This window comes from Pristiophorus japonicus, chromosome 19 (assembly GCF_044704955.1).
Source record: "Pristiophorus japonicus isolate sPriJap1 chromosome 19, sPriJap1.hap1, whole genome shotgun sequence".
NCBI classification, from domain to species: Eukaryota; Metazoa; Chordata; class Chondrichthyes; family Pristiophoridae; genus Pristiophorus; species Pristiophorus japonicus.
Window position 1 is genome coordinate 51,643,661 of NC_091995.1, and position 27,121 is coordinate 51,670,781.

The window sequence follows — 27,121 nt, forward strand, 5'->3', positions numbered from 1 at the left end:
TTGAAGTCCCCTGAAGTCTGAGCTGTATCATTCTATGAACAACTTATTGTGTTTAATTTGACTTTGGTTTAAATAAATTAATGGTGAAAAGGGAACGGTTTGTTCTCCTGATACCAATTTTAAGTCATAATTGTGCAAACGAATGTGTATCTGAAGTTGTTCTAAACAGCAGAATTTATATTTCAATATTATCTCATGGAACACTGGTGGAGTGATGGGAACACCGTCCTTTGGTAATGAGCAGTTTGCACTCCATCATCTCCATCGTGTTAATAGACGGGAGCAGCTTTCCCATTTCCTGCTCCAGTCAAATGATGAGTTTCAGCTCCATGTGTTTCAAATCTAAAAACCAACGACCTGTTATTGGTCAATTGCCATTTAGTATGCAATAATTAAAGACATGAAAGAGAAAGTGTAGATTCCAGGATAAGAGGGAGTGGAGTCGAAATGGCTGCCAATAAAGAGGTCTTCACCTGCTCGAGGACTTTACCTGCTCCATCTGCCTGTCTCTCTTTGTGGAGCCAGTGCGACTGGATTGTGATCACAACTTCTTTAAATCCTATATCGAGCGATGTTGGGAAAACCAGGAGCAGGACCTGTCCTGCCTGGAATGTCGTGCAGTTTTCCCCCGGAAATGTTAAATAAATACCGAGGTGTTGGCCAATCTCTCCGAGAAAGCTAGGCAGCTGGAGCTGAATTGGAACCCAGAGAAGGAGCGGTCTCACTGTGAGGAACACGATGAGTAGCTGAAACTGTTCTGAGGATGATCGGACTCTGATCTGTGTCATTTGTAGAGATTCACCAGCACATTCTGAGCACAGGTTCCTGCTGGTCAGGAATGTGATGAGAAAGTACAAGGTAAAGAGGCGGAAGTGTCTTAGACCCCCATGCACTGTTTGTGATGTTAGGGTTCTTTAGAAGTGGAGCCATTTCTAGTTCTCGTTACTCTACTTTTACTCAGAAGATCAGGGGAGTGGGACTAATTGGATTGCTCTAAAGTCAGTGGGAAAAGATTGTTCAAGAGTCATGTATAAATAGAAGAGTGATCTGAGAACATGCCCCTGAGATGAAACCTACTGGAGTATTTTCCAATGAAGATGGACGTATCAGCTAACGACAAGCCTTGAATTTGATCCGTATGATGCGAAACAATATTCCTGTCATATTGAACACAGCAGCTTGTCAGGGAGACTGTCCCCTGGGGTGATGACAGCAACACTGAACAATCCATCAATAATAGCAAACACTACATACAGAGATAGAGAGCAGAAAGAGTTCAATTAAATGAGTGACTGAACCAAATTGCACATGGCCTCCTTGCATTTCCAAACCCCATAAAATAAGTCGAGAAATTGACATATGAGCTTTGTTGCTATCGATAAAAAAGGGGTCAGCATTTAACAATTTGATTTAAAAGTAAACTTTACTGTCGATAATTTGGTTAATTACAAGTCTCATGAGCTGCAACCTTGCAACTTGAGCCCCCTTCCATCAAACGTACCTGTTGGAACGGTCGATCCCCCAGCCCTGGGAGCTGGTATAGTGGGCATCATCGATTCAACTGCCACTACTTAGCCCTCATGTTGCCCCTTTCACCAGACCCGCAGACACAGGCCTCTGCCACTTCCCTACCTGGATCCCCTCAGCCAGCGATCCAGGGGTGGTTGTGGGGGAGGGGACAGCTTGCTTTCCACCTGCCTCGCTGGGCAGCCCGCCCACAACCCCTTTCCATTGGCCTCCCAGCATATCGCTGGCCCAGCCCCGATCACTCAGGAAACCACGCTTCACTCTTCACAGCCATTGCTTCTCTCTCCAGCAACTCCCCGCCCCCCATGTCACCTTTACAGCCTGCCCACCTCTCGTTGACCACAACCTCTGGTTATTCACAAAAAGTGAACTTTGTGACTTTAAATGAACCTGGGCCAACCTTTGTGAAATAATACATTGAGCACCATATGGTGTAGGAACTCGTACATTTAAAACAGTGCATCATCCTACTGAGCATGAGCAGGGCCATAGGTTCCCACTGATTATATTTAAAACTGTCAAGCTACATATATAGTTATACGATCTTTCTGATATTTTTCAGAAGGAAAAATAGAGAAAGACAAGCAGGTGGGGCTGATTGTCGTGTGTGTACTAGTATAGCTGACTGTGGTTACAATTTTAATCTGTATGTGGAGGTGTAAACGAGAGGAAAGGCCAGGAAATAATGTTGCACTCTTATTTGTAAAAGTATTGCACAGCGGCTTCGCTGAAAATCTTTTGGTCTGCCCCAGGATTATATTTCAATGCCAAAGATCTGTTAGAAAGAAAAAAGTCCATTTACGTAGCGCCTTTCTCTCAGGGCGTCTCAAAGAGCTTTACATCCAACAATGAATCCTTTATTCACTATTGCAATTTGGAAAGGCGGCAGCCAACTTGCGCACTGCAAGCTGCCACAACCAGCAATGTGGTAATGGGCAGATAATCTGTTTTAGTGATTTCTATTGAGGGATAAATATTGGCCAGGACAGAGGGAACTCCCCTTACACTTCTTTGAACTAGTGCTATTGGATCTTTTACATCCACCTGAGAGGAGAGATGGTTTAGGGTCTGATCCGAAAGACTGCACCTCTGTCAAATTAACGTGCATGTTGAATTCGTAATATTGCTTGTTCTGTATACCTTTTTCTCCTGACAACTATTGGTTCCCAGAAACGGGCAGCCCTCGGGTACCTGGTCTGAGGAGCCACACACATGTGTGTTACACTAGACACGGAAGTCCCGTGTTCATAGAGCTGACCTTTCTTGCAGGGGTCAGTGGATGGCCATCAGGATCAGAACCCCAGCCATTTCCCTTCTTGCGAGCCCAGGAATCCTGGAGCCAGTGTGAACTCCCCGACAGCAGCGACAAGTGCACTCAGGGAAAGCCCAGTATTAGTTAGGATGGTGCACTTTTTCACCGAGATTCTGCCTTTGAATCTATTTCTCTCCAATATGTCCAATAAACTGGATCCTTGTTGGACTGTGAGCATTTAGCTGGTAAAAGGAGATTGGTATTTGTGAACTGCTGGTCATTCGAATAAATCAGTTTTAAATCAGGTGAATTTATAATAGAGAACAGAGAAATGGCAGACCAGTTGAACAAATAATTTGGTCCTGACTTCACTAAGGAAGACACAATTAACCTTCCGGAAATACTAGGGGACTGAGGGCCGAGCAAGAAGGAGGAACTGAAAGAAATCCTTTTTCGTCAGGAAATTGTGTTAGGGAAATTGATGGGCTTGAATGCCAATAAATCCCCAGGGCCTGATAGTCTGCATCACATAATACTTAAGGAAGTGTCCCTAGAAATAGTGGATGCATTTGTGGTCATTTTCCAACATTTTATACATTCGGGATCAGTTCCCATGGATTGAATGGTAGCTAATTTAATCCCACATTTTAAAAATGGAGGGAGTGAGAAAACAGAGACTAATAGACCAGTTAGCCTGACATCGGTTATGGGGGAAATGTTGGAATCAATTATAAACGACATAATAGCAGGGCATTTGGAAAGCAGTGGCAGGATTATTCCAAGTCAGCGTGGATTTATGAATGGGAAATCATGCTTGACAAATCTTCTAGATTTTTTGAGGATGTAACTAGTAAAGTGGACAATGGAGAACCAGTGGATGTGGTGTATTTAGACGTTCAAAAGGCTTTTGACAAGGTCCCACACAAGAGATTATTGTGCAAAATTAAAGCACATGGTATTTGGGGTAATGTATTGACATGGATAGAGAGCTGGTTGGCAGACAGGAAGCAAAGAGTAGAAATAAACGGGTCCTTTTCAGAATGGCAGGCAGGGACTAGTGGGGTACCACAAAGTTCAGTGCTGGGTCCCCAGCTATTTACAATATACATTAATGATTTGGACGAAGGAATTGAAAGTAATATCTCCAAGTTTGCAGATGACACTAAGCTGGGTGGCAGTGTTAGCTATGAGGAGGATGCTAAGCGGCTGCAGGGTGACTTGGACAGGTTAGGTGAGTGGACAAATGCATGGCAGATGCAATATAATGTGGATAAATGTGAAGTTATCCACTTTGCTGGCAAAAACAGGGAGGCAGAATATTATCTGAATAGTGACAGATTCGGAAAAACGGAGGTGCAACGAGACCTGGGTGTCATGGTACATCAGTCATTGAAGGTTGGCATGCAGGTACAGCAGGCAGTGAAGAAAGCAAATGGCCTTCACAGCGAGAGAATTTGAGTATAGGAGCAGGGTCTTACTGCAGTTGTACAGGGCCTTGGTGAGGCCACACCTTGAATCTGAGGAAGGACATTCATGCTATTGAGGGAATACAGAGAAGGTTCACCAGACTGGTTCCTGGGATGGCAGGACTGACATGTGAAGAAAGATTGGATCGACTGGAGTTTAGAAGAATGAGAGGGGATCTCATAGAAACATAAAATTCTGACGGCATTGGACAGATTAGATACAGGAAGAATGTTTTCGATTTTGGGGATGTCCAGAACCAGGGGTCACAGTCTAAGGATAAGGGGTAAGCCATTTAGGACGGAGATGAGGAAACACGTCTTCACTCACAGAGTTGTGAACCTGTGCAATTCTCTACCACAGAAAGTTGTTGAGGCCAGTTCGTTAGATATATTCAAAAGGGAGTTAGATGTGGCCCTTACTTATGGCTAAAGGGATCAAGTGGTATGGAGAGAAAGCAGGAATGGGGTACTGAAGTTGCATGATCAGTCATGAACATATTGAATGGTGATACAGGCTCTCCAGGTCTACTCCTGCACCAATTTTCTATGTTTCTATGTTCCTAAACAGAGGCTGTGAATTCCTGATTTCAGCCTCCCATCAGGAATGACGACAAGCAGGTGTTTTTCACTGGGACTGAGGGGAAATGGTAACTGAAAAATCCAACTTCTTGCAGTGTAGCTGTTCGCAGAGCAGCATTTACAGAGGATTGGGGAATGGCCACTTTAAGGGCTGCACTGTGGGAGCTAATGGAGAGCAGGGGGAAGAACCCTGAAAAGAGCATTAACAAGTCACTTCATTCTCTGCACTGTGCTCTGCCGCATCATCTCGGGAATGTCTAAAATTTGTATTTCACTCATAGATTACAACGTTGTTTAACTAGAACCTGAGAGGGTCAAACGCCAGACTTGTGTTGGATCCAGGAACATGCTGAAATAATAATCGTGAATCTATTGCTTTATTACTGAAACAACGCGATTTGCATAAACATTTCACCCATGCCTTATGTTTCAGTTACTTTACTAAAATATTACTGACTTGCTTAACATTGAAACAACATTGTCAAATCACATCTAGAATTGCACAAACTCCGCTTTAAGTATTACAGAACTGCCCCACGGAATAATGGCATGCCAGAGACTTTACATAAGTTTTGTTAACATCGTTACAATTATTATCCCAAACATGATTTCATTTTCCTTCTACCCCTATTTCCCAAAGGCTTGACTCTGACATTGGCCTCAGGTAAATAGTTTCCCCTTGTGAGCAGAAACAGTGACTATGGAAACACTATTCAATGTCTGGAAGCACAGTCGAGCCCGCTCCTGTCCACACACACATTTCACCTGCAGCATCGCCAATGAAGTGATTTGTTCACACTCTTTTCAGGGTTCTTCTCCCCCCGCTCTCCATTAGCTCCCACAGTGCAGCCCTTAAAGTGGCCGTTCCCCAATCCTCTGTAAATGCTGCTCTGTGAACAGCTACACTGCAAGAAGTTGGATTTTTCAGTTGCCATTTCCCCTCAGTCCCAGTGAAAAACACCCGCTGGTCGCCATTCCTGATGGGAGGCTGAAATCAGGAATTCACAGCCTCTGTTTAGGAACATAGAAACATAGAAAATTGGTGCAGGAGTAGGCGGTTAAGAAAGCAAATGGCATGTTGGCCTTCATAGCGAGGGGATTTGAGTACAGGGGCAGGGAGGTGTTACTACAGTTGTACAGGGCATTGGTGAGGCCACACCTGGAGTATTGTGTACAGTTTTGGTCCACTAACTTGAGGAGGGACATTCTTGCTATTGAGGGAGTGCAGCGAAGATTCACCAGACTGATTCCCGGGATGGTGGGACTGACCTATCAAGAAAGACTGGATCAACTGGACTGGTATTCACTGGAGTTCAGAAGAATGAGAGGGGACCTCATAGAAACGTTTAAAATTCTGACGGGTTTAGACAGGTTAGATGCAGGAAGAATGTTCCCAATGTTGGGGAAGTCCACAACCAGGGGTCACAGTCTAAGGATAAGGGGTAAGCCATTTAGGACCGAGATGAGGAGAAACTTCTTCACCCAGAGAGTGGTGAACCTGTGGAATTCTCTACCACAGAAAGTAGTTGAGGCCAATTCACTAAATATATTCAAAAGGGAGTTAGATGAAGTCCTTACTACTCGGGGGATCAAGGGGTATGGCGAGAAAGCAGGAAGGGGGTACTGAAGTGGCATGTTCAGCCATGAACTCATTGAATGGCGGTGCAGGCTAGAAGGGCTGAATGGCCTACTCCTGCACCTATTTTCTATGTTTCTATGTTTCTAATACAGCGGTCCGAGCAAATCCCGAGCCCACTTCTCCATTTGTAACTGAAGGGAGCGAGGCCAGTGTAATCCCTCTGCTGCTAACGCTGGGATTACAATGGTATGAGAATAAGACGGATTTATCACTGGTGGCCAATCCACAAAGCCCTTTCCAGGCTCCACCGGTAAGATCAAAATCTTCTCCAGAGAGTCAAGTTGAAAGTTGAAATGTCTCACAACTACAAATAGATTCAGGGAATATTTGAGAGAGAGCGGCGTGGGCATAAAACAGGCTTCTTTGTTTCGGCTTCCGTTTATAACCACCGCCCGATTGTCCTTTCATTGACCTAGATCCCGCCAGACGTGGAAGTTCCACCAGCCCGGGGAGAAATTCACCTTCAGGTGCGGCGCAACACTGGCGGTGGCAGGTCAGTGATACCCGCCCGACTTTCCTCTCCATAAAACTCGACCGAAAATAGCATCGTATTGAACGAATAACAGGCGGTGCATCAACTGCTGCCCATGTTGCATAATTAAGGTGGAAGCAAGTCTCAATACTTTGTAATAAAAACCGGAAATGCTTTAAATTATCAGTGGGTCAGGCAGCTTGTATGGAGAGAGAAACAATATTAACGTTTCAGGTCGATGACGAAAGGGTTCTCTCTCCACAGATGTATCCGCAGTGTTTCGCTATTTTCTTAGTTATCTGCAGTCAGTTCTGGTTAGACTCTGACCCTTCAATTAGTTCCCTACCTTAGTAATTGCAGCCAAGGGATATTTAATCAGATTCTTTAACTCCGCTCTGAATTTAGTCTGGGACACTGCATAAATAATGGTATTTGCGTAAGAAATCAAATCCTGCAGCATATATCCAGTTCGTTCCATGACGGTGAAAGAATTACTGTAATCTGTCTGCAAATATTGAATATCCATCATTTTCACACATGCATAATAATAAAAGTTACCATCCATAACAGTATAAAACTGTCTGATATGACCAGTTGTCCATTTCTGGGTCACTATTGCTGCTCCGGGGACCCGTTCGCAGTCTACTTGTCAGCAGAATGTGCCTGGTGGCCAGACCATTGAATATAAGGATCAAACGAAATTGAATCAAAGGCATTAAAGCTGTGTCAAGCCATAAGAATGTGACCCATATAGGTACAGTGAAGAGGCTGGATTTCACCACGCATAATCGCGGTATGTTGTTAATGACTACCTAAGGTTCAAAAATAAAGTAAATGGGGATGTTTTCCAGAATGTTCAGCCCCATATCATTGCTACAACCACCGCCACAGAACTTTTGTGCAATATGTAATCTCATTTTTGGCAACAAGTGGCGAAAGCAACAGTTAACCAGAAAGAACATTCAATAGAAGCAAAAATCAGGAAAACATTCAGACTGCAGACCGGCAGGTAATCCAGGAATGAATCCAGGACATAAATTTAATTCAACTGATACAGCACCACGTCAAATATCAGGACCGGTAGATCAGCAGCTGCCATAGCCACCAGGTAAATAGTAACGCATTTCAAGAGACCGCATGTAGTTCCCCCGGGAGATAAAAGCAATGGATTTTGCCTCAGATCCAAATCTCTGTCAAGAGTGGAAACGTAAGCTTTGAGCTCTGTTGCTTGCAGAAACACAGCATTGGAAACCTCTGTGACTGTCTGGACATCCTGTACAATGATGATATTCCAGTTTATCGGCCGTCTGTCTGTTCTTGATGTGTGACTTGGTATTTCACTTTCCTACCGTTCTCGTAAATAATACACATTTTAACAAACTCACAGCTGATGGACTAAAGGCTATTATTGATTTGAACTATTTATCTATTGATTTGCTGAACGGGCTGATAGGACCAGCAAAGAGTTTAATTTTCAATAGTACAATAATGTGGATGCTGGAATCTGAAATAAGAACAGAAAATGCTGGAAACACTCAGCAGGTCAAGGAGCAGCTGTGCAGAGATAAACTATTTTTCAAATTTCAGGTCAGTGATCTTTCATCAAAACTGGTAAAGGTTAGCGATGGAACAGATTTTAATCAGGTGCAGATGCAGGGAAAGCGGGTCGGGGAGCAAAAAACAAAAGGGACGGTCTGTGATAGAGTGGAAGGCAAGAGAGGTTAAATGCTGCAAATTGGAATGGCAGAATCATCAACACGTGACACCTGAACATTTAGATGCAGATGTTATGGTCTGATACTGCTGAACTCGATGTTGGTTACAGAAGATTGTAACATGCCTAAACCAAAGATGAGGTGCTGTTCTTCAAGCTTACGTTGAAGCTCCATTGGAACAGTATAGGAGGCCGAGGACGGAGAGGTCAGACTGGGAGTGGAGTGGAGAATTAAAGTGACAGGTGACAAGAAGCTCGGGGTCACTCTTACGGACAGAACAGAGGTGTTGCGCAATTTGGTCACGCAATCTGCGTTTGGTTTCTGAAATATAGAGAAGACCACATCCTGACCAACGAATACAGTCTATTAGATTACAAGGATTAAAATAAATCTCTGTTTCACATGGATGGAGTGTTTGTGGCCCCCGACTGGCAAAAGCGGAGGTGTTGCATCTCCTGCTCTTGCACGGGAACGTGCCATGAGAAGGATAATGATTGTTCGGTGTGATTGAGGAGTAGACCCGCATGTCAAGGAAGGAGCAGTCGCCTAAGAGTGCAGAAAGGGGAAGATGTGTTTGATGGTGGGATCCTGCTAGAGCTTGCAGAAATGGTGGAGGATGATTCATTGAATATCGAGGCTGGTAGGGTGAAAGGTGAGGACAAGGGGAAGCCTATCATAGTTCTATGAGGGAGGGCAAGGTGTGAGAGATGAAATGCAGGAAATGGAATGGAACGCGGTCGAGGGCCATGTCAACTGCGATAGAGGGGAATGCTTGGTTGAGGAAAAAGGAAGATGTGTAACATGTAGAAGTATGGAAGTTTGCATCGTGAGAACAGATGCAGCAGAGCTGGTGAAACTGGGAGAATAGAATGCAGTCCTTACAGCAAGCGGGGTGGGAGTAAGTTTAGTCCAGGTAGCTGTGGGAGTCAGCGGTCTTGTAATGGTTATTAGTTAATAGCCTATCCCCAGAAATAGAGATAGAGAAGTCGAGGAAGGGGAAACTGGAGTCAAAGATGGATCAGGTGAAAGTGAAGGAAGTGTGGAAATTGGAAGCAACGTGAATGAAATGTTCTAGTTCAGGGCGAGAGCAGGAAATGGCACCGGACACAGTCATAAATGTACTGAAAAAGAAGTGAAGGAGGGGACCCGAGTAGTACTGGAACAAAGATTGTTCCACCTATCCCATGAAAACGCACACATAGCTAGGACCCATGCACGTTCCCATAGTTTTCCTTCAATTTGGAGGAAGTCAGTGGAGTTAAAGGAGAAGTTTTTCAATGTGAGAATAAGTTCAGCCAGGCAGAGGAAGATGGTGGTGGATGGGGACAGGATGAGCCTCTGTTCAAGGAAGCAGCGTAGCACCCTCAAGCCATCCTGGAGTTGGATGGTGGTGTAGAGGGATTGGACGTCCATAGAGAAAAGGAGATGATTGGGGCCAGGAATCTGGAAACTGTTAAAGTGATGGAGGGCGTCGTACGAGTTGTGAAAGTAGGCGGAAGGGACTGCACAAGGGGTGAAAAACAGATTCGAGATAGGAAGAAATATCCTCTGTAGGGCAAGACCAGGCTGAAACGATGGATAAACCATGGCAGTCATGCTGGTGGATCTTGGGAAGGAGGTGAAAGCGAGCTTTGCGTGGTTGGGTGACTGAGGTTGGCAGCTGTGGAGGCAAGATCTCCAAAGGTGATGAGGTTATTCTTGGGAACTATCAATTAATGTTCGGTAGTAGGGTTATGTTCCAGGGGAAGGTAGGAGGAGGTGTCAGAGATTTGGTGTTCAGCCTCTGCAAGGTAGAGGCCGGATCGCCAAATGACAACAGCATAACCCTTGTCAGCAAGTTTAATGACAACGTTAGGGTTGGATCTGAGAACACAGAGTGCTGCAAGTTCAGATGGAGGTAGGTTGGAGTGAGTGGAGCAGCGAAGTAGAGACGACTGATGTCACGTCGGTCATTGGCAATGAAAAGATCGAGAGAGGATTAGAGAGCAGAGTGGGGGATCCAGGTAGAAGGAGGATTCTGAATGCGGGAGAAAGGGTTAACTGTGCAGGGGCTAAGACTCCTTGCCAAAATGACGTGTACCAAGCTCGAAATTCATTTGATGTTCGGGTATAACAGGATTTCTCAGAGAGAGCACGAGAAACTGCTGGCTGGTAAAATTAAGCAAAACCCAAAGATGTTCTATAAATATATTAAGAGTAAGAGGGTAACTAAAAAAAGGGTAGGGCCTATTAGAGACCATGTGGGTAATTTTTGTGTGGAGGAAGAAGATGTTGGTAGGGTTCTTAACGAACACTTTGCATCTGTTTTCACAAAGGAAAGGGTCAATGCAGATACTGCTTTCGAGGAGGAGTGTGATATTCTGAATGAAATAAACATAGTGAGGGAGGAAGTATTAAGGGTTTTAGCAGCTTTGAAAGTAGATAATTCCCCAGGCCCAGATGAACTGCATCCCAGGCTGTTAAGATAAGTAAAAGAGGAAATAACAAACGCCTTAACCATCATTTTCCATCCTCTTTGGATTTGGGCATGGTACCGGAGGATTGGAGGACTGCTAATGTGGTACCCATGATTAAGAAGGGAGAAAGGGATAGGCCGAATAATAACAGGCTAACCTCAGTGGTGGGAAAATTATTGAAAAAAATTCATGAAAGACAGGATGAATCTAGAAATTGGTTTTGCGCAGTAGCGCTGAACAGGAGGAAGCGCATTGGCTGCCGGTTATACGTCTCGCATGATATTGAGTTCTATATTGTCCCCATCTGCCTCAAATCTGCCGTCACCACCACTACCCTTAAAAAAACAACCCTCGACCCCTCTATCCTTTCAAACTACAGCTCTCCACCTACATCCGCCTGCCAAATTCTCCCCAACCCTATTCCATTGCACGCCGCTGGAGAAAACTGTCTCCCCACTCTCTTACAGCTGCACTTATCAACTCCCAATTGTACAGCCTGTGGCCCTTCTTGCACGATGACATTTCTGCAGCTAGCGATCTGCTCAATCACAACCAAACAACCACCTTTGATAAGAACATAAGAAATAGGAGCAGGTGTAGGCCATTTGATCGCTCAATCCTGTGGCATCATCTTATAAATCATGGTTGATCTGATCTTGGGCTCAGCTGCACTTCCTTGCCCATTCCACTTAGCGTTTCACTCCCTTATCACTCAAAAAATCTGTTTATCTCCACCTTAAATATATACAATGACCCAATCTACGCAACTCCTTGGGGCAGAGAATTCCACAGATTTACGACCCTCTGAGAGAAGAAATTCCTCCTCATCTCAGTTCTAAATGGGTGGCCACTTATACTGAAACTATGCCCCCTAGTTTTAGATTAGCACACGAGTGAAAACATCCTCTCTGCATATACGTTGTCGAGCCCTCTCAGTAGCTTATATGTTTCAATAAGATCACCTCTCATTCTTCTAAACTCCAATGAGTATAGACCCAACCTGCTCAACATTTCTTCATAACTCAACCCTCTCATCTCCAGAATAAACCTAATGAGCCTTCCCTGAACAGCCTCCAATGCAAGTATAGTCCTCTTTAAATCAGGAGACCAAAACTGCACACAATACTCCAGGTGTGGCCTCAGCAATACCCTGTACAGTTGTAGTAGGAGTTTTCTACTTTTATACTCCATCCCTCTTGCAATATAGTCCAGCATTCCATTTGCCTTCCTGATTGCTTGCTGTATTTGCATCCAAACTCTTTGTATTTCATGCACAAGGGCCCCAGGTCCCTCTGTACTGCAGCATTTTGTAATTCCTCTGCATTTAAATAATATATATTCTTTTATTGTTCCTGTCAAAGTGGATAACCCCACCTTTTCCCACATTATCCTCCATCTGCCAAATGTTTTCCTACTCACTTAGCCTGTCTATATCCCATTGCAGTTTCCTCCCCACAACTTCCTTTCCCACCCATTATTGTATCATCAGCAAACATGGCTACATTACACTCAGTCCCTTCATCCAAGTCATTAATATATATTGTAAATAGTTGAGAAGCCAGCACTGATCCCTGTGGCACACCACTAGTTGCAGTTTGCCAACCTGAAAATGATCCATTTATTCCGACTCACTGTTTTCCGTTATTTAGCCAATCCACTAATAATACTAATATATTGTCCCCACTCCTGTGAGCACTTATCGTGTGCAGTAATATTTTGTGTGGCAACTTATCGAATGCTTTCTGAAAATCCAAATGAACAACATCAACTGGTTCTCCTTTACCCACCCTGTACGTTACAACCTCAAAGAACTCCGGCAAATTTGTCAAACATGGGTTCCCTTTCATAAAACGTTAGTAGGAGTTGTGTACAGACCTCCAAACAGCAATAGGGATGTTGGGGAGGGCATCAAACAGGAAATTAGGGGTGCATGCAATAAAGGTGTAGCAGTTATAATGGGTGACTTTAATATGCACATAGATTGGGCTAGCCAAACTGGAAGCAATACGGTGGAGGAGGATTTCCTGGAGTGCATAAGGGATGGTTTTCTAGACCAATATGTTGAGGAACCAACTAGGGGGGAGGCCATCTTAGACTGGGTGTTGTGTAATGAGAGAGGATTAATTAGCAATCTCATTGTGCGAGGCCCCTTGGGGAAGAGTGACCATAATATGGTGGAATTCTGCATTAGGATGGAGAATGAAACAGTAATTTCAGAGACCATGGTCCAGAACTTAAAGAAGGGTAACTTTGAAGGTATGAGGCGTGAATTGGCTAGGATAGATTGGCGAATGATACTTAGGGGGTTGACTGTGGATGGGCAATGGCAGACATTTAGAGACCGCATGGATGAATTACAACAATTATACATTCCTGTCTGGCGTAAAAATAAAAAAGGGAAGGTGGCTCAACCGTGGCAATCTAGGGAAATCAGGGATAGTATTAAAGCCAAGGAAGTGGCATACAAATTGGCCAGAAATAGCAGCGAACCTGGGGACTGGGAGAAATTTAGAACTCAGCAGAGGAGGACAAAGGGTTTGATTAGGGCAGGGAAAATGGAGTACGAGAAGAAGCTTGCAGGGAACATTAAGGCGGATTGCAAAAGTTTCGATAGGTATGTAAAGAGAAAAAGGTTGGTGAAGACAAACGTAGGTCCCCTGCAGTCAGAATCAGGGGAAGTCATAACGGGGAACAAAGAAATGGCAGACCAATTGAACAAGTACTTTGGTTCGGTATTCACTAAGGAGGATACAAACAACCTTCCGGATATAAAAGGGGTCAGAGGGTCTAGTAAGGAGGGGGAACTGAGGGAAATCTTTATTAGTCGGGAAATTGTGTTGGGGAAATTGATGGGATTGAAGGCCGATAAATCCCCAGGGCCTGATGGACTGCATGCTAGAGTACTTAAGGAGGTGGCCTTGGAAATAGCGGATGCATTGACAGTCATTTTCCAACATTCCATTGACTCTGGATCAGTTCCTATGGAGTGGAGGGTAGCCAATGTAACCCCACTTTTTAAAAAAGGAGGGAGAGAGAAAACAGGGAATTATAGACCGGTCAGCCTGACCTCAGTAGTGGGTAAAATGATGGAATCAATTATTAAGGATGTCATAGCAGTGCATCTGGAAAATGGTGACATGATAGGTCCAAGTCAGCATGGATTTGTGAAAGGGAAATCATGCTTGACAAATCTTCTGGAATTTTTTGAGGATGTTTCCAGTAAAGTGGACAAAGGAGAACCAGTTGATGTGGTATATTTGGACTTTCAGAAGGCTTTCGACAAGGTCCCACACAAGAGATTAATGTGCAAAGTTAAAGCACATGGGATTGGGGGTAGTGTGCTGACGTGGATTGAGAACTGGTTGTCAGACAGGAAGCAAAGAGTAGGAGTAAACGGGTACTTTTCAGAATGGCAGGCAGTGACTAGTGGAGTGCCGCAAGGTTCTGTGCTGGGGCCCCAGCTGTTTACATTGTACATTAATGATTTAGACGAGGGGATTAAATGCAGTATCTCCAAATTTGCGGATGATACTAAGTTGGGTGGCAGTGTGAGCTGCGAGGAGGATGCTATTAGGCTGCAGAGTGACTTGGATAGGTTAGGTGAGTGGGCAAATGCATGGCAGATGAAGTATAATGTGGATAAATGTGAGGTTATCCACTTTGGTGGTAAAAACAGAGAGACAGACTATTATCTGAATGGTGACAGATTAGGAAAAGGGAAGGTGCAACGAGACCTGGGTGTCATGGTACATCAGTCATTGAAGGTTAGCATGCAGGTACAGCAGGCGGTTAAGAAAGCAAATGGCATGTTGGCCTTCATAGCGAGGGGATTTGAATACAGGGGCAGGGAGGTGTTGCTACAGTTGTACAGGGCCTTGGTGAGGCCACACCTGGAGTATTGTGTACAGTTTTGTTCTCCTAACTTGAGGAAGGACATTCTTGCTATTGAGGGAGTGCAGCGAAGGTTCACCAGACTGATTCCCGGGATGGCGGGACTGACCTATCAAGAAAGATTGGATCAACTGGGCTTGTATTCACTGGAGTTCAGAAGAATGAGAGGGGACCTCATAGAAACGTTTAAAATTCTGACGGGTTTAGACAGGTTAGATGCAGAAAGAATGTTCCCAATGTTGGGGAAGTCCAGAACCAGGGGTCACAGTCTGAGGATAAGGGGTAAGCCATTTAGGACCGAGATGAGGAGAAACTTCTTCACCCAGAGAGTGGTGAACCTGTGGAATTCTCTACCACAGAAAGTAGTTGAGGCCAATTCACTAAATATATTCAAAAGGGAGTTAGATGAAGTCCTTACTACTCGGGGGATCAAGGGTTATGGCGAGAAAGCAGGAAGGGGGTACTGAAGTTTCATGTTCAGCCATGAACTCATTGAATGGCGGTGCAGGCTAGAAGGGCTGAATGGCCTGCTGCTGCACCTATTTTCTATGTTTCTATGTTTCTATGACTCTGCTTGACTGCATTATGATTTTCTAAACGTCCTGCTACTACTTCCTTATTAATTGACTCCTGCATTTTCCCAATGACAGATGTTAGAATAAATGGTCTTTAGTTTATTGCTTTCTGTCTGACTCTTTTCTTAAATAGAGGTGATACATTTGCAGCTTTCCAGTCTGCTTGGACCTCTCCAGAATTCAGGGAATTTTGGTAGATTACAACCAATGCATCCACTATCTGTGCAGCCACTCCTTTTAAGACCCAAGGTTGCATGCCATCAGTTCCAGGGGACTTGTCCAGTTTTACTCCTATTAGTTTGCCTGATACTTTATCTCTAGTGATCGTGAATGTTTTATGTTCACACCCCACCACCCCCACCACCCACCACGCAATAATTCCTTGATTATCAGTTATTGGGATGGTCTGAGTTTCTTCTATCGTAAAGACTGATACAAAACATTTGTTCAAAGTCTCTGCCATTTCCCTGAACCCCATTATTAATTCTCCAGTCCCATTCTCTAAGGGACCAAAGTTTACTTTAGCAACTCGTTTCCTTTTTACATACCTGTAGAAGCTCTTACTGTCTGTTATTACATGTCTTGATAGTTTACACACATATGCTATCTTCTCTGTCTTTATCATTTTTTTTAGTCATCCCTTGCTGGTTACTAAAAATGCCCCAATCCTCTGGCCTTCCACTGTCCTTTGCAACATTGTATGCCTTTGTTTTCAAGTTGATTCCATCCTTTACTTCCTTAGTAAGCCGGGGATGGTTCATCCTTCTCCGAGCATCTTTACTTCTCACTGGAATAAATCTTTGCTGAGAGTTATGAAATATCTCCTTAAATGTTTGCCATTGCGTTTCTACAGTCTTAATCTGAAATATATTTTCCCAGTTCACGTTAACCAACTCTGTCTTCATACCTTTGTAATTACCTTTATTTAATTCAAGACACTAGTTTGTAACCTAGCTTTCTCACCCTCAAACTTAATTAGAAATTCAACCATGCTATGATCACTCTTTCCGAGAGGATCCTTTACTGTGGGATCATTTATTAATCCTATCTCATTATACACAGTACCAGATCCAAGATAGCCTGCTACCTGGTTGGTTCTGCATTGTACTTTTCAAGGAAACCGTCCTGGATACACTCTATCGACACTTCCTCAAAGCTGCTTTGGTCAATTTGATTTGTCCAATTAATCTGAGGATTAACATTCTCCTGATTATTGCTGTACCTTTCTTACAAGCCTTGATGTCGAAATCACTGTTTAAACAATTATGCTCACTCACCATTCGTGCTGTACAGGCCTGATCTTGGCCTCCTTAAGTGAAAGTGAAGCAGACTTTAAATGACATGGCGGACAACTTGTTTGACATGGCAGACAATAGATCTGACTGGACCACAAAAAGCATTATCGGATCCAGCCCTAATCTGCCAAAATTGCTCACTATTTTAAATAATTCTGGAATGTAAATATAAACCTCGGCTTCTATTCTCCACTGCGATTGTCTTTTTGAACTTCTCTCCCCAGTCTCTATCCTCACCTCCAACAATAAGTGTAAGTAACTCGCAGACTTCTTTGTCTCTCAGATTGAGACCATCCGTTCGGTCCCCTCTGCTCTTCCCTTTCTTCCCCTAGCCCACCGGGCCAAACCTCCGCTAAGGATTCCCCCTGCTCTAGCCCTGACCTCACAACATTTTCCAGGTTCTCATCGCTCTCCCCTCTTGACCACTCCAAGCTCATCTTGTCCACGAGACCAATTTACTGCTCCCTTGAACCTATTCCCACCAAACTGCTGACCACCGAACTTCCATTTCTGTCTCCCATGTTAGGTGACATTGTTAACGGTTTTCTCTCCTCAAGTACTGTCCTCCTCACCAGCAAATCTTCCTTCATTACCCTCTCCTCAAACAAACAACCCTCGACCCCTCCATCCTTGCAAACTACTGCCCCATCTCCCTTTCCTCTCCACAGTCCTTGAACCTGTTTTCGTCTCGCAAATCTGTGCCCACTATTCCCACAATTCCATGTTTGGATCCATCCAATCCAGTTTCTGCGCCTGCCACAGTACCGAAACGGCTCTCATTACATCACAAATAACATATGGGTGACTGTGACAACGGAAAACTATCCCTCCTCATCCTCTTTGACTTGGCTGCAGCCTTTGACTCAGTTTGCCATTCCATCCTTCTCCAACGCCTCTCCACTATCATCTAGCTGGGCTGGACTGCACTCACCTGGTTCCATTCTTATCGATCTAATCTCAGATCGAGCATCACCTGCAATGGCTTCTCTTCTCGTATCATTAACTCTGGTATCCCCAAGGATCTGTACTTGGCCCCTTATATTTTAATCTACATATAACCCCTTGGCGACATCATCCGAAAACACAGCATCAGTTTTCACATGTGTGCTGATGACACCCAGCTCGACTTCACGACCATTTCCCTAACGCGCCCCTTTTTCCAAATTATCACACTACTTGTCCGACATCTTGTTCTGGTTGAGCAGAAATTTTCGCCAAGTGAATATCGGGAAGACCACAGCCATTGTTTTCGGTCCCTGCCACAAAATTAATTCCCTAGCCAGTGACTCCATCCCTCTCCCCATGTTCTGTCTGAGGCTGAACCAAACTATCTGCAACCTTGGTGTCATATTTAACCCGAGAATGAGCTATCGACCACATACCCGCAGCAGAACTAAAACCGTCTATTTCCACCTTGGTAACATCAGCTGTCTCCGCCCCTTGCCCTGCTCATCTGCTTCAGAAGCCCTTATCCGTGCCTTTGTTTCTTCAGAACTGGCCCATTCCAACGCACTCCTGGCTGGCCTGCCACAATCTGCCCTACGTAAACTAGAGCTGATCCAAAACTCGGCTCCCTATGTCCTAACTCGCATCAAATCCTGCTCACCCATCGCCCCTGTGCTCGCTGACTTACATTGGCTTCCAGTTAAGAAACGCCTCGGTTTCAAAATTCTCATCATTGTTTTCAAGTCTCTCCAAGGCCTCGCCCCTCCCTATGTCTGTAATAAACTCCAGCCCCACAACCACTATTTGCGGCCTCTTGTGCAATTTTGATAATAATCGCCCAACCATTGGTGGACGTGCCTTCTGTTGCCTAGACCCTAATTTCTTATCTCCACCTCTCGGCCTCTCTACCAATCTTTCATCCTTCAAGACGCTGCTTCAAACCTCCCTCATTGACCAAGCTTTTGGTACACTGTTCAATCTTAGTTTTTAAAATCAAAAATACTCCTGTGAAGCGCCTTGGCACATTTCACTATATTAAAGGCGCTATATAAATACAAGTTATTGTTTTTATTATTGAAGTGAATGGAGCTGAACATCAGACGGGGAGTGAGAGGCAGACATGAGCGAACAGCTCTGCCCCTGTATGTGGAAAGTAAAATCTGGCAGCTATGACCCCAGGTGTTAACAGCACCGCCCGAATTTCTTCCATTGATATTAATGGAGGACAATCCGCTGTTTTTAGGGAAACATATCCTCCGCGGATTTGGCTTTTTGTGTTTGGCCCAGGCGATGCAGGACACTCCGGATTTAAAGATTAAAATCAATCACATGTTTACCGGAGAAATCACCACTCGGATTTAGAATTACAACAAGGCAGCAGTAGCTGGATGCATTTCAGCAGCACAAAGGCAAAATACTGCAGATGATGGAAGTCTGGAATAAAAACAGAAAATACTGGAAATACTCAGCAGGTCAGGCCATCTCGGTGGGGTGATAAAAAGCATTAGCGTCTTAGGTCGCTAGCATTTCGAGAAAGGTGTGACGAAAGGTCATCACCTGAAATGTTAACTTGGTTTCTCTCTTCACAGATGCTGCCTGACCTGTTGAGTCCTTCCAGCATTTTATGCTTCAGTAACACATATCTCATCTTGCTTTGCGGCCTCACAATTCTAACTGACACCACTTAAAGCAATATAATACACCACACAGTTTCAGAATCAAGCGCTTCAGGTTGCTCTTTAAGCTCTGTTACCGAGTACTTGCCTGAGATCAATGACATCGCCTGGCACAAACATATAATACCATGGATTTCCATAGTCTGTAACAGTGATACTACTCATTGCTCGAGTCTCAACTTGGAAAATTAGTGACCTTGCTCAAAAATTGGTCTTGGGCAGCGGTATAAAACTGGCGATAGTGAATTTGCGGCTCATTTTACCCAAATTACATTTCCATTGACTTCTCCGGCATCACTCTGCGAACCACAAAAGTGATTATGTGTGACCAGGTGGTCAAGACCGAAATCTGTACGATTGTCCAGAGTCATGTTATCAATACACCGGGAAATTTGAGTTGCACGAAAAATTGGTTCTGCACACAAGATTTGCCAGATTTAGGGGTGAAATTGTTCTTCGCCAGTAGCGTGAACAGTTCATAGTGCACAGGCAGTCTGTTTTACAGTGCGCCCGATTTCCCTCTTCATTGACCTCAATGCAAATGAACATCAGACCGGCTGGAAAGTGAACGGCCCATTCCCTCCGAGCCCGTCTCGTGCAGCTGAGGAAGACCACTTTCAGTATCTGAGCCTTGTTTACACGCTGCTGGCCAGCTGCAAGCGCCAGAAGGCCGCCCGGAGCAGCTCCGAGGTGGGAAGTGCGGGAAACCATTCGGCTCCGATGTTGGTCTGCCGGCCGGTTAGGTCTGCGGGCGGGATGCAATCCCAGGGAGACTGCATGCGTCAACAATGCACCAGGGTGTTTTTCTGGGACGGGATGATCTTTTTTTTCTTCTCGGTCATCAACGTATATTTGAAAATGTCCTTTGCATTTTCTTGAGCAGCCTCTGTAAATCCCTTTAAGAATTGTTGGTTTGGCTACTCCATCCGATACTAATACTTGGCCCAGCCGCAAAACTACAAGCCTGTCTCTCTGGCCTGAGGCATTCCCACTAAATTGCTGAATTTAAATAGTCAGATTTACATTAACAATATGTCAGAAACCGGGAGCCTTTTTGAGTTGTTTCTTTGATGCCGGTAATTATAATCTTCAAATAAAACACATCGAAACAAACAGGTAATATTACACCGATTGCAGGAACAGTGACACGGCGAAGCACTGTTAAAGATGAAAATTAACTGATTGTAAGCGGCTTACCAGGAAGACGAGCTATTGTAAGAATCGGATAGTAAATATTTTCTATCTGTATAATTAATGGCTGTTCCATATTCGGAAAGAAGTGACATCTTTTAATATTGTGGATACGCAGAACTTCTGCTTTCAAAATAAGCTCTTATTTAAACCTGAGAAAAACCTCACGTGACACGTGAGCATTGCATAAGGATCGGCATTAGTTACAGTCATTTGAACAGACAGATTAAGGCGGGTCATATTCAATGCTGCTGATCAGATAAATGTGACAATGATTTTGCCCGTCGAAAGAGTAAGAAGTCAAGAATATTATTTATATCATACGTTCTAAACAAAATATTTCAACGCTTCCATTCCTATAATAATGTTACAAAACTTCATAATTTGAGAATATACAATTACAGATAATTGCAAGGCATTTGCGGAAACAAATGCACATATTTGTGATGGATTAGCTTTATTGTAGATCTTAGTTAGGGCAAGAATGTTCGCTATCTTATTTAATTGATACTACATATAATATATATTAAGTGAGCTCAATCCTACATGTTATATTGAAGAACATACAGATACATACAGCATGTGATACAGTCACTAGTGTACAGCTGATCAGACCTGCAGATTTGCAGAAATGTTAAAATTATGGAAGTATTAACAGACATTGCGCAGAGGTAAAAGAGGGATTAACAGATAGATGGGCATTTGTCCACTCAAATGTCATTTGAATACACTCGCATGGCAGCTATGAAACATGAGATACCAAATGTTGGCTGTATCTCTAAAGCCAAAGCTGTATCTCCAGTGCCAAAGGAATGTCAACCTGCTCCTGACAAATGATTCCCCCACATGGCGATCTCTGAGGCAGTTGAAGCAATGTTGAGTGGCAACATTAATCTGAGAGACGGCATCAATGTGCATGTTTACCACATGCCACGCTACAAATGCTGTGCCATGGATCTGCTTCTGCCCTCAGGAATAGTTGGCCAAACAGTAGTATTTAGTAGACACCCTCAGAGCACAAGGTCTCTGCCTTGTTCCTACAGCATCTAAGATGGCAGTCATAGACTCCGTTACGAAATGCATTCATAACATTGGCAGGCCTTCTATCTTCCACTCTTCATAAGCTTGCTGCCGGTATGCTAACTCACACCAAGTCACCAAGATAAACGGTCGAACTGGAGACAATAATTCGGAGCGAGGAATCAGGTACAGCAGGGAGAACTGAACATTGGCTACATAAAGACTGGGACTGACAATTAAATATTGCAGGTTGGAACATATTTTTAAAAAGGATGGAGAAGGAAGATGGGGTGGAGTAGTTGTATAAATTAGTCATGAAATTAACGAATTAGAAAAAGGGACACAACTAATAGAAAACTAGGAACAGAATACATATGGATTGAGATAAAAGATAATAAATGAATCTCGCTAATAGGAGGTTTCTTTAGACGACCCAACAGAGGAAAGTAGGTAGCATCATAGAATAGTAGAATCTTACAGCACGGAGGGAGGCCATTGGGCATGTCGTGCCTATATTGGCTCTTTTATAGAACTCTCCAATTTAATCATCCACCCAAGCTTTGTCTTGGCAAATAAATCCATCTGCTCGCAAATATTGAAGCCATTGCCTTTGGCCCACGCCCCAAACCCCCGTCCCTGGACACTGGCTGAAGCAGATTGTTCGCAACCTTAGTGTTCTAATTGACCCAGAGCTCAGCGTCGGACCCTATAAGCTCTCCGTCAACAAGACTGCACACGTCTACCTCCGTAATATCGAGCTCCTATCTCAACTCAACTGGTGCTGAAAACCCTTATCCGTGGATTTGGTACTCCCTGACTCGACTATTGCAATCGTCTCCGGGCCGGCCTCTCATCCTTCATCCTCCATAAAATTAAACTCACTCGCATCACGTCGCTCTCTTTAATCAGTATGCTTCAGAAAATTATTTTCAATAAGTAAACTGAAAATTAAGTTACTTGAATATATGGTTGGCAGAGGACCCCGAATACACAGGGATTGCATTTTGCAACAGTTCCCACTAATACCTGGGATTCAAATGAAGTACAAAGGAACATAGGAAGAGGAGTCAGCCACTTAACTCTCGGGCCCGTTCCACCATTCACTTCCACCATGGCTGATCAGTACTTCAAGTCCATTTAACCGTCTTTGATCCACATTTGTTGAAAACTAAACCTATCAAAAATGTATTAATCGTATTCTTGACAGGTTCAATTAACCCAACATCCTTCATCTTGTGAGGGGAGACGCCCAAATGTTTTTAATCCTTCACATGAAAAAGTGTTGCCTGACTTCCCTCCTAAATGACTGAGCTTAAATTTTAAGATGATGGATTTCCTCCACCAGAGGAATCAGTTCTTCTGGAGCTATACTACCGAATTAACGTATTTTCATTTTAAATACTGAAACTAAACGGAATACAAGCCACGTTTATTTAATCAGTCCTCATAAATGTAACTTTTATCCCCCGGTATCATTAACATTAATCTATTCTGTAGCCCTCCAAGGCCATCACTTGCTTCCTGAGTTGTGATGCCAAGAACTGAACGTAGTGTCTCAGACGGATCTGACTAAGGTTGTGTAAAATTAATCTGCTCGAGTTTTATTTTCGGGCTGTTACTTTAAATGCAGTCACAATACATTGGGAGCTGTGTTTATCTTAAACAAGCTTTGTCAGAATCTTGACCAAAGTGTGTTCCGGCCAATAGAGACAGAATTCTATAGCGACTGGTGCTCTTGACGCTACACTGAATGGTAGAACTGAGTCGGTGCAGGTGCAACAGTGGGACAGATCTTGTTGCTGACACCTCCTTATTAAGCATTACTTGGGAGATAGGGCAGGGGTTACTCACCCCATACTGAAACCATTACATTAATGTTAATGGATAGAAAAGTTGGTGGAAAATCAGCTTGTGATCCTCCTTACCAGATTTTTCTGTCTGTATCTTGAACAAATGATGAATAGTAAAACCACTCCCATGGGGCTATGTTTACAAAATTGCTCCGAGCAAAGGCGTGCTGAAAGAGGCAAATGGATCGGCGGTGAGTACAGTGCCAACATAATTCATGAAACAACAGCAGGACCTCACAGTCAGTGGGCAACTTAACAGAAAATCGCGGAGGTACATCTGTAGCTATGTAAATGTATAGGCACTGCACCTGTTACTTTCTGATAAGCTGTATATCCGCTGTATGTAAAATGTCGCCAAAGACATGGGTCCTCAGATCATTCTCCTCCTTATTTTCAAATCTATTTATCAGTTATGACACTATCTTGTTGTCTGTCAGTCGATTCTCTGGTGGTTGCCATTACAATAAAGGGTTGTCACTCAGGCAACAATAACTCCACTCATGATTCACGGCCGAGTGGTTTTTACATAGATACATAGAAATTAGATGCAGGAGAAGGCCATTCGGCCCTTCGAGCCTGCACCGCCATTCAATAAGATCATGGCTCATCATTCAACCTCAGTACCCCTTTCCTGCTTTCTCTCCATTCCCTTTGGCCGTAAGTGGCATATCTAACACCCTTTTGAATATATCTAACGAACTGGCCTCCAGAACTTTCTGCAGTAGAGAATTCCACAGGTTAACCACTCTCTGAGTGAAGAAGTTTCTCCTCATCTCGGTCCTAAATGCCTCACACCTTAATCTTAGACTGTGACCCCTGATCCTGGAACTCCCCAGCAACAGGAACAGTCTTCCTGCCTCTAACCTGTCCAATCCCGTCATAATTTTATATGTGTCGATGAGATCCTCTCCCATTCTTCTGAACTCCAGTGGATACAAGCACAGTTGATCCAGTCTCTCCTCATATGTCAGTCCTGCCATCCTGGGAATCAATCTGGTGAACCTTCGCTGTATTCCCTCAATAGCAAGAACGTCCTTCCTCAGTTTAAGAGACCAAAACTGAACACAATATTCCAGATGTGGCCTCACCAAGGCTCTGTACAACTGCAGTAAGACCTCCCTGCTCCTATACTTAAATCCTCTAGCTATGAAGGCCAACACGCCGTTTGCCTTCTTCACTACCTGCATGCCAAACTTCAATGACTGATTTACCATGACACCCAGGTCTCGTTTCACCACCCCTTTTCCTAATCTGTCACCATTCAGGTAATATTCTGTCTTCCTGTTTTTGCCACCAAAGTGGTTAATCTCAAATTTATCCACATTATACTGCACCTGCCATGCATTTTCCCATTCACCTAATCTGTCCAAGTCACTCTGCAGCCTCTTAGCATCCTCCTCACAGCTCACACCGTCACCGAGCTTAGTGTATTCTGCAAACTTGAAAATATTACTCTCAATTCCTTCATCTAAATCATTGATGTATAATGTAAATAGCCAGGGTCGCAGCACTGAATCCTGCAGCACCCACTGGTCACTGCCTGCCATTCTGAAACTGACCCTTTTATTCCGACTCTCTGCTTCCTGTCTGCCAACTAGTTTTCTATCCACGTCAATACATAACCCCCAATACCATGTGAATAATTTTGCACACTAATCTCTTGTGTGGGACCTTGTCAAAAGCCTTCTGAAAGTCCAAATACACCACATCCACTGGTTCTCCCTTGTCCACTCTACTAGTTACATCCTCAAAAAATTCTAGATTTGTCAACCAAGATTTCCCTTTCATAAACCCGTGCTGACTTGGACCGATCCAGTCACTGCTTTCCAAATGCGCTGCTATTTCACCTTTAATAATTGATTCCAACATTTTCCCCACCACCGATGTCAGGCTAACTGGTCTATAATTCCGCATTTTCCCTCTCCCTCCTTTTTTAAAAAGTGGTGTTACATTAGCTAGCCTCCAGTCCATAGGAACTAATCCAGAGTCAATAGAATGTTGGAAAATTATCACCAATGCATCCACTATTTCTAGGGCCACTTCCTTAAGTACTCTGGGATGCAGCCTATCAGGCCCTGGGGATTTATTGATCTTCAATCCCATCAATTTCCCTAAAACAATTTCCTGACTAATAAGGATTTCATTCAGTTCCTCCTTTTCGCTAGATCCTCGAACCCCTAGTATGTGTCTTCCTTAGTGAAGACAGATCCAAAGTATTTGTTCAATTAGTCTGCCATTTCTTTGCTCCCCATTCTAAATTCAGCTGATTCTGAATGCAAATGACCTCATCTTTAATACGTTGACTGCTATATTATATTAAATAACTTGCAAATAATGCAATTTGGTTCACAGCTTACGACTATCTCGAGAATGCTCCTAACCCCAAGAGAACAAAACTGCCCGGTTCCCAGGCCTGAACCGACCACTTCTAGTCCTCACAATTCTCTGCACAGCTGCGCGACTGCTGATCACTGCGAGAACGCTCTGCCGCTGGGATTGGGGTGTGGAGAAACAAGTTCCATTCATGTACTATAATACAACTCGGGTATCATGGTGTTGGGAGAGGAGAGTTTCATAATGGTACGTGTGCAGAGTTTTAATGGGTGGAGATTTCATGGGGGGTGGGGGGAGTTTCACAAGCGTGGGAGTTTTACAGAGGTGGGGATTAAAGAGCATGGATTTTAACGTGGGCGAGTTTGTCAGCCGGGAGTTCCACAGGAAAGGCTTTACATGTGGATCTTTCATGGGGGGAGTGTCTCACGGGATTTGTGGAAGTTTTACATGGCGAGTTTCACAGAGGGAGTTTCCAGGTGCAATGATACGGGCTGCGGCAATTTTGCTGGGAATTTCACAGGGAGGAGTTTCGAAGGAGGAGTTTCACAGGGGAAATTTCACAGGGGGAGTTTCACAGGGGGAATTTCACAGTGGGGAGTTTCACAGGGGGAGTTTCACAGAGGGAGGTTCACAGGGGGAATTTCACAGGGCGGGGAGTTTCACAGAGGGAATTTCACAGGTACAATGATACAGGGTGCGGCAGTTTTACTGTGGAGTTTCATAGGGGGGAGTGTCACAGGGGGAGTTTCACAGGGATCAATCTTACATTGGGGATGGGTGTGGGGGTTGGAGGCGAGAAGTAGCAGAGAGTTTCTCGAGTTTGGTTTCAGAAGGGCGGAGTTTTTCATAGTAGGGGTGCGTTTTACCAGGATGGGGGAGAGTTTCACCTGGGGGTTTCAAAGTGGGAGAGTCATGGGAGGAGTTTCACAGGTGGTGTTTCCCAGTGGGTGTGTTTTACAGGGTGAAATTTCACACAGAGTGGGGGGTAACAGAGAGGTGGATTATCGTGGGTTGAGTTGCACAAGGGCGGTGTGTTTCACGGTGTGGCCGATTTTAACCAGGGGGTAAAGTTTCATAGGAGAGAGTTCCACTGCAGAGGACTTTCATGGGGTTCTCTCACGGGGAAGTGTATCACAGGGGTGGAAATTCCATACCGGTGAGGAGTTCCACGGGGTGGGAGAAGTTTCACAGTTGGATGAGTTTTGGGGGAGTTTCATGAGAATCTTTCATGGTGCGCA

The 27,121-nt window shown here is 44.1% G+C and overlaps 1 pseudogene; it reads left to right on the forward strand.

Moving 5' to 3' along the window:
• Window positions 1-447: 447 nt before the first annotated feature.
• The window catches only part of LOC139230222 (zinc-binding protein A33-like), an 853,736-nt pseudogene continuing 827,062 nt past the window's right edge, over window positions 448-27,121 (forward strand).